Source organism: Malurus melanocephalus, unplaced genomic scaffold (assembly GCF_030028575.1).
Source record: "Malurus melanocephalus ecotype Western Australia unplaced genomic scaffold, MMel_1.1 scaffold_766, whole genome shotgun sequence".
Lineage (NCBI taxonomy): Eukaryota > Metazoa > Chordata > Aves > Passeriformes > Maluridae > Malurus > Malurus melanocephalus.
In genome coordinates, this window is record NW_026623998.1 from 165,094 (window position 1) to 181,712 (window position 16,619).

Consider the following 16,619-nt stretch of genomic DNA (forward strand, 5'->3'; position numbering starts at 1 on the left):
AGAATTCCAACTGTGCAATTCCAAGGAATTTTTGGAATTTTCCCAAGGAAAAAAGCCTAATTTAGCACCATCATCCACACAACATGCTATGAATCTTAGAATCACAGATTGCTGTGGGTGAGAAGTGACCTTAAAATTTATCCCATCCCATCCCCTGCCATAGCAGGGACACCTTCCACTGTCCCCAGGGTGCTCCAAGCCCTGTCCAGCCTGGCCTTGGGCACTGCCAGGGATCCAGGGGCACCCTGTGCCAGGGCCTGCCCACCCTCACARGGAACAATTCCTGCCCAATATCCCATCTAACCCTGTGCTGTGTAAATCCCAAGGTTTTGATCTCTYTTCCTCCTTGTGTGTTACCCAGGAGACCTCCTAAGGTTCCATCCTAAGAGTTTGTTCCATCCTCTCGTATTTACAGCTCTGAATCTAATTCCAGCCTCTCACACACCTGCAGCCTTAGGTGTGCTCTCCAGGTGTTTCAGGATAGGAGCAGAGTGTCATATTTTAGAGCACATTTCAAGGAATTTGGTCTTTATCAATGAAGCATGAAATTAAAGATTGGCTCTTAATGGTCTTGTGATCTTTGGGAATGTGCTTCAATTCTAATGCTGGCTTTGCCTTCCCTCCCCTCTTTATCATATTGTTGGAATTATTCACAAAGATTAGAACTGTGCTGCTTGTGGATTACTGCRAAAATCATGTGTTCCCTGAGAAAAAAAAAAATATCCTGTGGGAGTCTTTGATGTGAGCATCCCTTTAAAGCAAAAGACTTGACACAGCCTTTGCCACATTGCAGAGTTAAAAATAAATTTCTTAAACAAAAAAAATCCCCAAGAACCAGCCCAAAGAGAAAAGTTCCCAAATTACCTAATAACTTAAGGTTTGGAAAGGAGGTTTTGTAGTCAACTCCAAATATTTTATGAGTCATGACAGAACGATGATGACAATTGCTCCTCTCAGAGGGTTTTTTGAGGAGAAAGGAACGGAAGTGTATGTCTATATTCAACTTACATATGAAATATAAAGGGTTCTGCAGACACACACTGTTGCATTCTTTTTGGGGCCCCTCACTAAACATTTTGAGTAGCAGCAGCCCTGAACACCTGCCTGYCTGTGATTTTCCTGCCCTGCTACAGGTAGTAGTTCCAGTGCCAGCTGGAGTAAAAGCTGGTRCTCATTTACAAGGGCTTGTACAAACTGCTGCATCATCTCTGAGGAAATGCAAACRCAGCTGCTCCTTGTAGTAAAACAGGAGCAAAAGTGAGAACAAGTGCTGCCTTCTAATCCCTTCCAAGCTATTCTGTGAGTCTATGAGCTTTCAGAAGGAAAACTCTCCTGGCTTTTCTTACATCATTGGAGAGCTGCAGTTCAACATTTTCCAGAGGGATCCCAAGTGCCTGGGTACCTTTAAGAACTCTTGCTGCCACAMACTTACTCCACACACATCAGACTTCAAATGAAACTTTGTGTTTTCACCTAAACACARGCCAATGTTTATATATGCTGAACTATAAATAGCATTAAAGCAAAAACTGACAAATTCCAGAAACATGAGACTTGTTGTAAGGAAACTAATTCTTCCCCAGAGGATACAGCTCCCCCCATGCTCACACTGTACTAAGAGCTGAAGTTACTGCTCAGTCCCTCTCCATCACCATGTTTTACACATGTGTGCACACTTACCAACACTGAGAACATGAAATTTCCTGCTAAAATTTTATATTGATTCATGCAGAAAACACCCACTAAAGGGAAAGGCTGCTACAGAAATGCAGTATTACATTTGGAAGCAAAAATAGCATTTCAGCATCGTTACATATTTCTACATAATTAATAAAAAAAAAATGTGTAGACAGAATTCCTGCTTCCAGCAGTCAGTGCTGAATCAATGAGGCAGTTTCAGCTGTCTGACAGCACTAAGTGTCTTCTAATTTATTGTTGATTTAAATTCCGTAGACGAATACACTGGTTGATCTCAAGTTTCTGGGATTTTTTTCCTGGAAGTAACTCCATTTATACTCAGCATTTAAACACATTTTCTCTCTCCATACAGGAAGCAAGGAACACGTGTTTCAAGATAAGTGTTATTATGAAATATAAACAAGATAACATGCAAACAAGATAACAAAACACTAGTGATCAGCCAGAAGTCCCACACACTGGTTTCCCCATGCAAGCTCTCACCTGCATTAAGGYAATCAGTTATTAGACATCTTATCTACAGTAAACTTTCAAATCTCCTATCTTTCCCCAAAATATCTCRCCTAGACAAGCCCAGTTTCGCAAATTCTGCTCCCAAAACCAAGGACACACAGGGACAGGCAGATTTACAAAAAGTATTTTAAGTGTCAAATTTCTTCAACTGCCCTTTATCCGATTATCCTGCCCTTATAATCTCTCATCTGAGATCAGCTGCTTGGAACTTTGATCTTCCTGCCAGTTGTACTGACAGTCCAGAAAATTCTMTTTCACATTTGTTATATGGACCAGAACTGCACTAAGCATGGGATCAAGAGCCAACAACACAGCACCTAAAATCCAGAAAAGAGTAGATTGAACTTGAATCTGCACAAAACATTTGGAATGTAYGTATTAATAAAAAATAATCAAGAAATTTAGGAAGAAATCTTTCCCTGTGAGGGAAATTCCTGGATGTGACCAAGGCCAGGTTGGACAGGGCTTGGAGCAATCTGGGATGGTGGAAGGGGGCAGAACTRGATGAGTTTTAAAGTCCCTTTCAACCTAAATCATTCCAGGATTCTCTGGAATWGGTTCATTTTAAGTTGAAACAACTGCACAAAAGGTGTCTGTGGCAAAGCTGGACACATGACCACCAGTCTGCACAAAATATGTCCTTGGGTCAACATGGACCTGGATCAGTCCCAGCAGCTGGTGACAGGATCTCTGTCTTTGAGGGGATGAGAGGACAGGCCTTGGAAAGATTTAGGAAAAAAACCACTGAGAAGGCACAAAAAACAGCATGTGAAGCTGATGTGGGTGATGCTGCAACAGGAGTGCAGAAAGCTGGTGGTTTGCAATGGCAAGCCAAATTCTACAATCTCCTTCTCCTCCTGTTCTACTCACTTCCCCTCAGCGCACACATAGTTACCCTTTTGTAGGAATGTTTTTGGATTTCTACCCACAGCCTAASCAGGCTGAGTTACAGACCTGGGCCTACAGCAAAGGCTGAGTGCTCAGCCTTTTCCCATTCCCACCAACAGCAAACACCTCTGCAATTCCTAACCCATCCTCATTCTCACTCTGCCAGGCCCTCCAAACGCCTTAAACATTGTGGATTTTTTTTACACACAGAAAAGATACCCCTAAGCTTTGCTATTCCATACCAAAAGCCAAGCCACATTACCCAGAATTTCCACAGGTTGGAAGTCGAGTCACAAACCTGATGGAGAGGTTTGCTCTGACCTGAAGGCAAATGGGGCCATAACTAATGCAGAGAGCCTGGTGCAGCTCCACTCCACTTCTCCAAGGTGTTCCCTGGCCCAGCCTTGAGAAGGCTGTCAGAATTCAGCCACAGCTCTCCTCCAGCTCACCAGTGTCTGCTCCACCACGCTGCCCTGCTCCTGGCACTTCACCCTTGGAATGCCAGGGGCTGCTCCAGCAGCATCCCTTCCATCCCCACCCATGGGCTGAATGCTCCAGCAGCATCCCTTCCATCCCCACCCCACCAATGACAGGTCCTGCTCCATAGAAATCATGTGGAGGGCAAGATCAATACATGGGGAAGATGAGACCCACCACAATTACCAGCACCAGAGGCAGAGATGGGGCATTTGCCACTTGCTGCTGACATTTTTTGCCCTTAAGGAAAGGTACATCCTGGAAATCCCTTACCACTTCCATGACCTCATGAACGGCAGCCAAGTTAATCCTTGTCTTTTAATAAGCTCCCTGCACTGAATGGCTGCCCATTTGATCCCCACTGATACTCCTCTCCTCAACATGGTTTAATACCCGCACAGATTTGGCTGCTTCTTCCAAAGCCATTTCCTTGCTGCAGCACATGACAGTCACACCAGAGATTAGACAAAACCTTGGTGTCCTCCTCTAATCAGCTGGCAGCATCGGAGCAGAAATCTCTCCTAATGATGTTCACTAAGCTGATCAAAAAAACAAGCAAGCAAACAGGCCAAGAGAGTTGTTTATATGGAACTGAGATTAAAAAACAATTAGAAATCATGAAGTAGCAAGTAGCCTCTGCTACACGGGGGAGGTCAGGGAAGTGGAGCACGCATACTCAGCAAATTAAAGAAACGATAAAGGAATAATAATGATGTCCATATTGCATTTCACCGCCAGCTAAGGGTGCAAATTCAGTTTCAGAGCACCCATACACATATACAAAGGTCCTGTGATGCTAATCTAAGATACAGTTTTGGGCTAAACCTGTATTATCAAGGTGCGAAACATCATATGGTCACTCCTCACTCCAAAGGCCGTTGGATTTTCAATAAAATTTCAATAAAATTTCACTGCATTTTCAATAAAATGACACACATGAATTAACATCTTTCAGAAACTTTTGTGGGTAAKGGATGCTAAAACCAGAATCTGCTCTATACCTAAAAAATCCAGGCCTCTTCCAGAAGGCCTTGAGGTTGGTTTATCTATTTATTTGGAAGTTCAGCTCTACTCAGAATTTCARCATCCATGATAAACAGCTCATGGTTGAGTTTACTGGAAGCCACTGATTCCACCACAATAGCTTAGTTCACAGCATTTTTAAAGAATGATGGGAGGACAAGGGAGCTCTAAATATTCAACATCTAATCAAAGCTTTACTTCGTTAAAAAAAAAGTTGATATCACATGATGCTAGGGGATTTTTCTATACACGACAGTTTGGGTATAGGAAGACTCTGAAGCAGATTATTTTGCCCATCCAGAAGAGCCTGTAAAAACCAGCTGAGGAACTCTCCAGCCCTTCACTCTCCCCAAGCTCCTGCCATATACTCAAGACAAACAAGTTCTCCTGCAGACTCCAAAAAAAGCATTGACTAAATTTGGTTATTACAGCAAAGAGAATTCAGAGAATCACAGAATGGTTTGGGTGGGAAGTGACCCTTAAGTTCATCTTGTTCCACCCCTGCCATGGACAGGGACACCTTCCACTGTCCCCAGGGTGCTCCAAGCCCCATCCAACCTGGCCTTGGGCACTGCCAGGGATCCAGGGGCATCCACAGCTGCTCTGGGCACCCTGTGCCAGGGYCTCCCCACCCTCTCAGGGTACAATTTCTTCCCCATATCCTAACAGAATTCCYAACAAAATTGAGACAATTCATTAAACTTAGTCCGCCCTCAACTCTAAGAGGCTCTAGAACCATTAGAGAGGGTGCAAATGTCACAGCACAATGGCTCTTCCTCCCCAAGGCTAACCTGGGGTCCACTGGAGTAACTCCAGTGGTGAATATACAACACTTCAGTGCCTTTTCGTCTTTGAATGAGCAGACAAAAGTGTTCCTCCACTGCTTTGACACAGCACACCGATCCCCCTGTGCACATGACAGGGAATGTGTCCCCAGCCCCTGGAATGTTTTAGGCACTGAGATGGCAGTGCTGATAAAGGGGCTGGCATAAGGACCAGCACAGGGACTGCATGGACAGAAGCCAAAGAAGGATAACAAGGATTCAGTAAGAAGCTCAACAGAGGAAGCTCTGAGAGTCTGAGAAAGGCAACTAGGAGAGAGACAAAGCCCAGTGCATAAACCAGAACAGAAACAGACTGAGACAGGCACAGACCAGACAGATCAGTGACCACTAAAGCACTTCCTACTTCAATGCCGAGGGTTTGTTGTTGTGGGGGTTTGGGCTTTTTCCGGTTTTTTGTTGGTTTTTTTTTTGGTTGGTTGGCTTTTCTGAGTACTCTGTAGGGGATCCAAACTCTCACTTGCAGAAGTGAGAATCAACCACAACAACTGCAGTCCATCACAGCTATGCTTAGGGGACAGCACAGATTTTTATATCATAAAGTTACAAGAAAAAGTATTTGTAAGAAGGAAAGAACACGCAACCAAGAGTAAATCAGCTTTTGTTCTGTATCTGTCAAAAGAGGATTTATGACATATTACAGACTATCAAAGCTCCTGTATTTCCTAACACCTTTGCAACTTCACTGACTTAGCATCACATGCTTGGCAGCAGGGAAAAGGACACAAACAGTCCTGAAAACAGATTTAGGKTTCACACAGAGGAAAAAGGAAGGACCCTGCTGGAGCAGACACAGAATAGATAAAATACAGCACTGTTCAAAGAAWCACACAATCACMAAGGTTGGGAAAGACCTTTAAGAACATGGAGACCAACTGTAAACACAACACTGCCAAGTCCCACTAAACCATACAGATACAGACTTAGATTGGATATTGGGAAGGAATTCTACCYTGTGAGGGYRSKSAGGCCCTGGCACAGRGTGCCCAGAGCAGCTGTGGCTGCCCCTGGATCCCTGGCAGTGTYCAAGGCCAGGCTGGACRGGGYTTGGAGCACCCTGGGACAGTGGAAGATGTYCCTGCCCATGGCAGGGGTGGGAAGGGATGAGCTTTCAGGTCACTTCCCACCCAAACCATTCWAKGATTCTGTGACACTTSTGACATYCTGTGAYAAAACTGCATRGCACAATAGCCAGAGAGCAAGAAGCAGCCCACAGGCAGTGGGCTGAGGATGAGAACAACAGACAATACATAAAAGTCTTGATGCAAATGGCCTAAAACATTTTACAGAGTTACTGGTCTAATTACTCCTATTTTTGCAAGAGTTGAAGCTGAGTTCCAGTAAGATCATAACTCACAAGGCTCTCAGTCCTATCCATCTTACCCAGAGTCAAATCCACCAGGTTACACTTATTCAAACATTGCTTTAATGTCATTTTTTTGAGTATGTCCCAGAATACACTTAAACAAAAGGCTCAAAACAAATTGAGSATGCAATCTAAAATATGTAAAGACTAACTAGCATGTTCTGCCTAATTGCCCAACACTGCCCATGGATTTCCATACAGGTCTCAGATGTTCATATGTCACCAGAGACTTGCCATGCCATGCTGTCCTGCCAGAAGAAACTGCAGAGCACTGTTCCCTCTGTGTGCCAGCGGTGGAGCAGGGACAGACTGCAAGCAGATCTTCCCGCCAGCACTCCTGTTATTGTCAGCCCTGGCAGGGCTAGATTGCTGCTACAGCAACAGTGGCAGGTTTTCAAAGAAACGGCAGTGTACACAAGGATGTTTTACACAGCCAAACAGAAAATCTTCCTTCCAGTTCCCCCTGGCTTCAGACAAAAGCAGCAAACCCTAAATCAACAGGCTTCACGCGCGCGCGGGGAAAGGCAGATGCTGCGGGGCTGCCTGTGCTAGAAAACTTCAGGATTAAAAAAACTGATGTTGGTGCAGCTCCACTCTGAAGAACCCCCAGAGGATCCGAGCACTCTGTGTTGATGATGTAGTACTGGGCACTAAAATCCAAATCTTGCCTGCAAATGCTGCTACTCCCTGAAATGCACATTATAGTGTGTTAGCGGAGGAGAGAGATGAGTCTTCTGAAAGACAAACACTGATATTTTAGAGAAAGATGACCAGTAATACATTATTAATAACTAAARTCATTAACATTTGATTACAAMTCTAATATCACAGAATCCCAGAYTGGTTTGGGTGAAAAAGTGACCTTAAAGCCCGTGTCATTCCGACCTCATGCCATGGACATCCAGGCTGYYCCATGTCCCATCCAACCTGATCTTGAACACTTGCACAATATCATTATTTCTTTACTTAAAAATAAAAATGAAACCTAAAAGATGCTTCTTGTACTTTCTAAAAAGGCAAGGATTACTACCAAACATGGCAGTATAAAATAGGTAATTTTGCAAGCAGTTCGTAACCAGCTCCTGCAGTATCCCACCAAGCTTCAGAAAAGCTGCTAATCTCAATATTCAGGATTCTGCACAGCAGGGTAGAGTTGAGAAATTAATCCTTTTAAAGTTGAATTTCAACAACTGACAAAGGCATGTGTTAGCTGAATTCTATTTATGGCATTYATCCAAATATCAAATAAAGCTTTCCTGGCTGTGTTTCAGTCATCCCCATTCACAGCTCAAAGAGGACTTTTATAAATGTAGACAGGCAGTATAAATCCTGGACCTTGTTTGCATCCAATTTTACACATCTCAGAATGAGAGAACAACATTATTTAGGAATTGTCACTTCAAGGAACAGACCAGTAATGACTGACTGAGGCATCTACTCTAGGCAGTTGCAAACTCCAGACAAAAACCCAAGAATGTAAAAATACTCCTAAAATACTACTGTGGACAAGGCAGAGCAACAGGCAGGCTGACAGAGCTGCAGAACCATGGAATCACAGAATCACAGAACCCCAGACTGGCTGGAGTTGGAAGGACCTTAAAGCTCACCTTCCACTGTACCAGGCTGCTCCAAGCCCCGTCCAACCTGGCCTTGAAATGTTCAAAGAAACCCAAATACCAAGCAACAAAAGAACATCACTAATAGCTATTTATCAGCCCCTTTAAAACACCYGTGTTGTTCCAAAAATCAAAGTTCACCAGAAACAGAGGCAATGAGGCAGTTCTTTAGGTACAGTGCACCATCTGAATTCAGGGACACACAGAATACACCCGAGGCGCAGTTTACTGCTGCCTCAGAACAACATTTCTCAGCCTTTTCAGGTTTGCACCATTTTTTCTGATCAGGTTATTTTTGTCATCTCTCACTTCTGCTGTGAACAAGAAAAGCAACAGCAGCAATGAAAGATACAGGCACTCCTTTTGAGGCTTTAGCACAATATGAAAGGTAAAGAATAAAAGGCATTCTGACAGACTTCCAACACGTTGCAGCCACCAACAAGTTCCTCCCCAAGTATTCACACACAACTCTCAGGAAACAAATGGGAACTTAAACCAATCATTTAATGGTAAAATGTGAATAGAAGATTTCTTGCTGCTCTACAGAGCTAAAATCACTGAGAGACAGCAGTGAAGGAATCAGTGGTGGAACTGCTCTAGAACTCCCAAGTTACCTAAAACTTAAGGATGGCTAAATACAGAATAACCAACCTCTTTCTTTCTRACAGGCAAAGGCTGACAAGAACCAGAAGAAGAGTATTTCTATTGTAACACCTTTCAAATTCTGACAGTCAGCCTCAGACTCACTCCATGTTTCAGAGGACTGCCTGGCTCAGCTGAACTAAATCTTCCTTAAGGAATTCTTTTGGTATTGAATTCATGTATCAAAATACCTGGACGTGCTCTACCCAACATAATCCTTCTCACCACCACACCTCCTAAAGCACTATTTTCACTTAAGTAGCATCAAGTAACTGAATTACTGAAGCTCACACTCAACTCTTTCAGGCCACAAAATAAATCAAATTATTTCCCCATTTGATTAAAAAGCAACTCGGTTCCAGGAGCAGTTCAAGTTTCCAGGCGAGGCAGATGGTCCCAGCCAGAATTTAGATGTCCCAAAAGAAAAACAAAGTATTAAGGATTTTTGTYTCCTTCAGAAAGGATTTTCTTCCAGGTGACACCTGCACATCTGCTAAGAAAGAGCACTGCTCACACTCACACAAACGTGTGCAGACAAGAGATGATGGAAATGCCTTCCAAGGCATTTGTGTTGGAAACTGCTGAAGATGCTGAGAGTGGTTGGAATGCCCAAAATGTCATTCTCAAAGGCACATGCTGGTGACAAACAAGTGTAAGCCTCTTTTTAAGGAAGTAGCAAGACAGTCACACCTCCCAAGAGGATCCTGTAGATATACTCAGCAAAGCTACTAGGATACAACTTCTCAGTGTCCAGGAAAATCACCAAATCAAAGATAAATAACACTAAAATCCAGAGGAAAAATCTGACTCAGTGCCCCAACAAGAAAGCAACTGCAATGTAACGCTAAAATTCCTGGTGTGGGAACTCATGAACAGAATGGATTTAGGGCCAGGAAGATGAAAGGTCGGGAGCATCTTTCACACAAAAGGCTGAGAGAGTGGGGTCTGTTCAGCCTGGAAAAGGCTCAGGGGGATCTCATCCATGTGTGGAAATTCCTGATGGAGGCAATGAGAGGCTCCTCTCAGATGTATCCCATGAGAGGACAAGAGGCAATTTATGGAACCGATCAAAACACATCAAATTCCATCTGAAATACCCAATCGCACCACACCGCTCCTACACAAACTCACTGATTTTTCAGCTGAGTGAATCCATACACACAAAAAAATTAGGCTTCCTGACAATGAATGACTGAAAGAACTGGACATAGTGTCAGGAATGGAAACTCCAACATTTGGAAACCTTTYAGGACTGTCTTTAAATCTCCCTCTCCTGTATCTTCGTCGTATCTGGGCACTGACAGGAACCGCTGCCCATCTTCCCTCTGTTTGAACTTCCTGACCTTCACCACAACTCAAACCYGCTTTTAGGATCAAAATCTTGTCTTTCTTCAGCACATTGCATCAGTTTTGTAAACTTTGTAAGGTAACCCCAAATTCTTTCTAGTTATTTACAAAGCAACCATAAGACCTCTCCAAATGCTGAAGGCACAAGTGATGGAAAGGAATGGAGAACGATTCACAGAGCGTAATTATGTAAATAGTGACAACATTCCTCAGTGTGGTTGAGTGATACTCACCTCACAGATGCCTCGGAGCTACACAATGTAGTAAAATAACATACACAAAGTTGGATATTTACATTTTAAACACTGCTGAAGAACTGCTTGCTTTGCAAACAGCAGTTACTGGAGATTTTACTGATGTCCATTAGCACCTGTTATYACTACACATTCAAAGCTGGATCTGAGATTTTGTTCCAAGCTGGACCCGAGGGTTCGTTTCAGTCAGTTCCTAAAACAGTTGCTAATGATAAACTGGCCTGAGAGTCAGCCTCATCCATTTACTCTCTACATACACATGAGATAACACACGTGATAACTGCAAAGACATGACCACACACCTTACTTCACCTGCACTTTGGCCATACACCAACTCCTGTGTATTGTGCTGTGGTTTACCAGCACTTCTACACTTCAAAATGAGCTCAGGACATTGGCTTTTTGTATAAAGTGAAATATTCTTACTCTTTCATTTYCATCATCCCTGGAAGCGTTCAAGGAATGACTGGACATGGCACTCAGTGCTTTGGTTTGGTCAAYGAGGTAGGGATTATTTATAAAAAAGGTGAGATGGTTCATAAAAAATGAAAAATCYTAACCTACAACCTCAGAAATGTATGATGAGAAAATTCTACTTCTTCACAACACTAATCAGCAGTACARAATCACAGAACMATGGAMTGGTTTGGGTTGGAAGAGACCCTRAAGCTCACCTCGTTCCACCYCCTGCCATGGRCAGGGACACCTCCYACCAYCCCAGGTTGCTCCAARYYCTGTCCAACCTGGCCTGGGACTCTTCAAAGGACAAAAGAATTGGACAATGTATGGAGATTCTCTAATAGAAAAAAACTACAACTTTCAGAGAGCTACATAAGAGTATCCAAAACAAGAAAAACTGACAATAAAATAATCCAACTAGTCTTAGAACAAAAGAAAAAGCTTATTTAATTCCTTTGAATTTCCCTTACTCCTGCATCCACGCCACTGACTTCTTCATGGAAAGGGCATTGGYGGAGCCCCCATCCCTGGAATGTYCAAAATTGTGTGGATGTGGCACTTGAGGACACSGTTAGTGGTGAACATGGTGGTGGCTGGGTTGACACTTGGGCTTGGAGATCTTAAAGGTCTTTTCCAACCTCAGCCATTTACACATGGGTACAAACAGAGAAGCACTGGAGAACCCAAGGCAGGAGCAGTCTCACACCTGCAGCAGGGAGCCTTTGCAGGGTTCTGCCCAGCGTTCCAAGCTCCMGACACARATTCCCTCAGCATTTCCCARAAAYCAACCCCWGCAGGAATCCTGTCTGTCCTGGTCYYRGCMCCACAACACAGGCACAGCRATGCTACAGAAGGCACAAGGCAAGGAACATTTCTTTCCACGGCAGAGCCAGTTTAACAGTTCTACCCCATCTGCTCCAACCTGCACCACTTGACCCCAGTTCTCCCAAGCCCCCTTTCCTGCCGTGACACCACTCCTTGTGCAGCTGCACAGTAACTAGACCAGGAAGCAGAACAATGTGAGAAAATCCAATCAGAAGTACAATATCCCCATTCTAGACCAGTTTCCCAATCCCATTCATCTCCCAACCACAAACAACAATTGTGCTGGCACAATTCAGAGCACAGTCCAAGGGTGAGAACAGACGGTGGGAGAAAAGGGACTGTTCAAACAGCTCTGCCACCAGAATATTCACATTACACCTTGGAAAACTGTGAATTCAAAGTCCTCTCCATACCCCCAGCACCACACAATCATCTTGCAGCAACACATTCCAGAGTTTTGTTTCACCATTTTGTTTTGAAAGTCAATAAAGGAGGAAGATTCCAAGGAGAAAAGGACATTTACAAGGCTGACACACAAGTTAAGGAACTTTGGCTGAATCCATTTCATTAAGTCTGAATGTCTCGGGGCAGCTGGAAGAGCTGCAAGAGTTGGATGTAGGGAATCCATCCCTCACGGCACCTTCTACCAGCTACAAAAAGAAGACAGAAATTGCTACAAGAAGCCAAGTCTGATTTCTATTCCTAAAACCTTCTAGTTTTAGTTCTAAAGTTCAAAWTTATTTTTMTAAAGCATCTTTTCCACCCCTCTTYGATAATTCAGTCATTGTCTTACTAGAGTTATCCCTGGGATAACAGGAAGAAAAAAGTTCTGGTAGGGAAAAAGAAAAATCGCCAAACCCCACGTGTTCTATCACAATTCCCAGCAAACACAAGTGGATTACAGTCAGTTCATATTTAGGCATGAAGAACATTTGAGTTTTGCTTATATGACGTTTTTAGGGCAAAAAAGCTATTTATCAGACTAACGTTCTTCTTGTTGCCACCAAATTCCAGGAAGTCTCTCAGTTTTACAGTCACTCCACTGTGGAAAGCAAAATCTGAGGGATGAATAAAAACTTCTGACTGCACTTGCTGCAGTGCAAATATGCCATTTTATTAGTACGCACACATTATTGGGTAATTCAAAATGAATGTATTAGCTAAATTAATCCCATGTTTAATCAGATTTGGTACTGACATCTGATGAACTGCTTTAATTACAGGTTTTCACCTCCGCCTGGTGCCAACGAAGAGCCAACTTCGCTCCATTTGAATGCTGCAGATGATATTCAACCACAGGACAACCAGCCTCGAGGTTTTAGGTTTTATGCTCCAGTGATTTTTCTACTACATTACTAATCTGTATGCACATTTGGGTTGGTTTATTCCAAAAAGGACAGTGTGTTATGTAAAGATTGGAAAGAAACATACTACTGACTAAATATTTTCAGCATGAAGCGATGCATTTTTTTTTACATCACCATTAACTTCTTAGCAGGAGACACCGTGCTTCTGCAATGGTTACAAAGTATTTTTAATTGATTATACATTATTTAATATTAACTATACACTAAAAGACTGATTGTAGTCCTTTACACAAGTCAGCTCCTCAGGAGCTGTGGGATGAGCTCCAGCAACGAGCTTGGAATCCACAYTTCCCATTTCTTTCATTTATGAAAGAAAGCAACAACCAATACATAAAACATTTAGAGATCATATTGCAGAGGCCTATGAGTTAAGTAGAGTTTCACTATCATTTTAAGCCAATATAAGCTGCTGAAAGAACTAGTCCCACCTTTCCTCAGGGCCAGTTTCCACACGTCCCTTCCCTGAGTCAGCASGAGCCATTCATGAAGACCCACAGCAAACACAAGATCCTCACCCCGCTAAAAATCAACATTTCTCCTCCCCTTTTCCTTTGGGAAGGAATAAGGGAGAAGCTGAGTTAATTTTAACATGATCAGCTCCCCAGTCCAGCTCACTGTGGCCACGTCAGAATTGGCGTGAGCAGAGCTACAACGAAAAGAGGAGCACACGACTGCCTGAACTGGGCACGTGGGAATTCATTCTGGCTGGAGCTGCTCGTGGAAACACACCAACAGGGGCAAAAACTGGAACATGAAGTATTTAGAYACTCAAAGAAAATATCCCCTGTCCCAAGATACGCAGGAATTACTCAAATGAGTAATTAGAGCAGAGTTTACATTATCGACTCACACTGCGGAGTGAGTTTAYATTACCCACTCACACTCACCTGAGGTGTGGGGGCTTTTAGAGTTTTGTTTAACTTTTTTTACAAGAATACGAAAGCAAAACTCTTAACTGAGATGGTGGTAGAAGCCAAAACTTTAACACATGGTGCGGGGGGGACAGGCTGATGACGTAACTCGGCCTGTCCAGAGAAGAGGAGAAAAAACTATGGAAAAAAAATAACGCTACAAAAAACTTTAGTTGCTGTATTTCCAAACGTAACTTTGCTTTTCTCAATCGGTGCGCACAGACTCTGCCACTTTAACTCCAACAAACCAAATTTTGTATGTCAGAAACCTCAGTAACTCCCCAGATCACCCCAAGCTCAGCTTTTCTCAGAATCTCTGCTCCCCAGCACCCATCAGCGACGGCTCCCAAGGTTTCGTATCGCCAACCACAAGCCCCCGACGCGCACAGGAATGCGATTCASAGGAGAAGGGACTGGCCCCAGTTCAACCTGGGGCTGGATTCCACCCGCAGGGCGSCTGCACTGCTGAAAGAACAGCAGTTATAAGAAACTACTCGCTCTAACACACCCTCATCATAAATGCATATTTGTGGTTCTCTYACTGTGTTCAGACCTTTCCCTTTATCTCATCAGTTGTACTTGCACCCTGAGCCAGAGCACTTGTCCACAGGATAAACTTATCTGCATCTGTCTAGGAAAAAAAAAAAGGTACACTAGAGCAATTCTGATCAGAACTAACGTTCTGATCAATCAGAGAACCACTACCACATTTTCCTAAATCCAGCTAAAGTCATACTCACAATCGCTTCGCTGTCCATTCTCAAGAAGYATCATTCATTGGTTCTAAAGTTTAAATTGCATTTCAACTTATCGTCTCCTTGACCTTTTGTCATGACAAAAGATGAAAAGAAACTTTGGTTTAACCTCTTTATAACCTTTCTCTGCTTTGTACACCTCTGTCATGGCATCTTGCTTGAATGAAGCAGCTCATTGTGACCACAACATCCTTCCCTCGACCTCTGGCATCTCTGAACCCACATCTATGCACCGGAAGAAAAATACACTCTTGATTAATCAGTTTGAGACCCTTTTCCAACCTGAAACACTCAACCATTCCATTAAACAGAAAAACAAAGAGAATTCACAGTAAGATTGAGCAGCTCAAAAGTTCTGCTCAATTAACAAATCCTTAAACAAATTTTGTGACTTACATGGAACCTTTTTATTTTCAATGTGTTAAAAACTAACAGTGCACACTTCCCAAATTTTCAGTAGGATATGATTTACAACCTGTATTTTCAATGGAACTATCCTGTTCCAAAATACTCTTCCTCCTGCYTTGCACTAGGACTGAAACCAACTGGAACACGTTGTGCTGAGTAACCAGAGAGCCTGGAGCCCCTCTAGTAATATCCTAAAAAAACCTTACAAGCTACTAAGTGATAACTTTAAAGAGAGAGACAGTTACTCTGAGCACTTTGAAAGCTTCCAAGATGCACTCTGATTCATTAAAGTCTTTCCGTTTCTTTTACCTTCATCTCTTAACAATACACAACTCCAAGTTAATAATCATATTATAATCCTAAAAAAGTTAAATCTATCCTGTAACAACATTAAACTGGTTTAAACCTTCATTTCAGGGTAATAAGAGACTTCACATTTCTTTCATCGTACAGCCCCAAAACTGCTTCCCCCACCAGCTGTACTGTTAGGCAGATACGTTCAACAAACTACTAATAAACTACTAACAGGTACTTCTAGTACCACAACCTAACAGCAATGACTTTCAAGGCTTTTAAGCACGACAAGTAAGAGTTCAAAACTCTTGTGGTATGTAACACTTGTCCTGTTGGACTTACCCATGTTCATGTGCACTTGTCAGAGCTCAAATTCGGATATTATGAGAACAGAAGTTAATTTAATTTACTTTTAAACCCCTTTCATCCCCTCCGGGTCCGACTCCCCGCAGACGATACTGCTTTACCCCATTGCACGGGGATAACGCCCGGAGATGCTCYGAACTCCCGGCACCGGGACCGCTGACCCTCCGCTTCCCGGGCTCTACGCCCGTTTCCACCCCAAACCAGGGTATCCCACCCCAAAAATCCAAGCCCTCTTGTTCCACTGAACCGCGTTCCCGGGAGACTTTAATGGGCAGCTTTGGGGGGCCCCCACCTGCCCGCGTTCCCCGTTAGTTCCCCCTCCAGGCCGGAGCGTGTCCGTGTCCCCGGGCCGGGCAGAGCCGGGGAGCACCGGGAGGGACCCCGGGAGGGACCCCGGGCGGGCCGCAGCCCCCCGCCGCCGGCCCCGCCGCCGGAACCTGTCGGGACACATTCTTGCGGCGGCCGCGGCCGGGCCAGGAATGCGGCCGGGGGAGCCGGGGCGGCCCCGCGCGGCTCCGGGGCCCCTCCGGACGCGCATCCCGAAGCGGGAGCGGCGGGCGGGCGATGC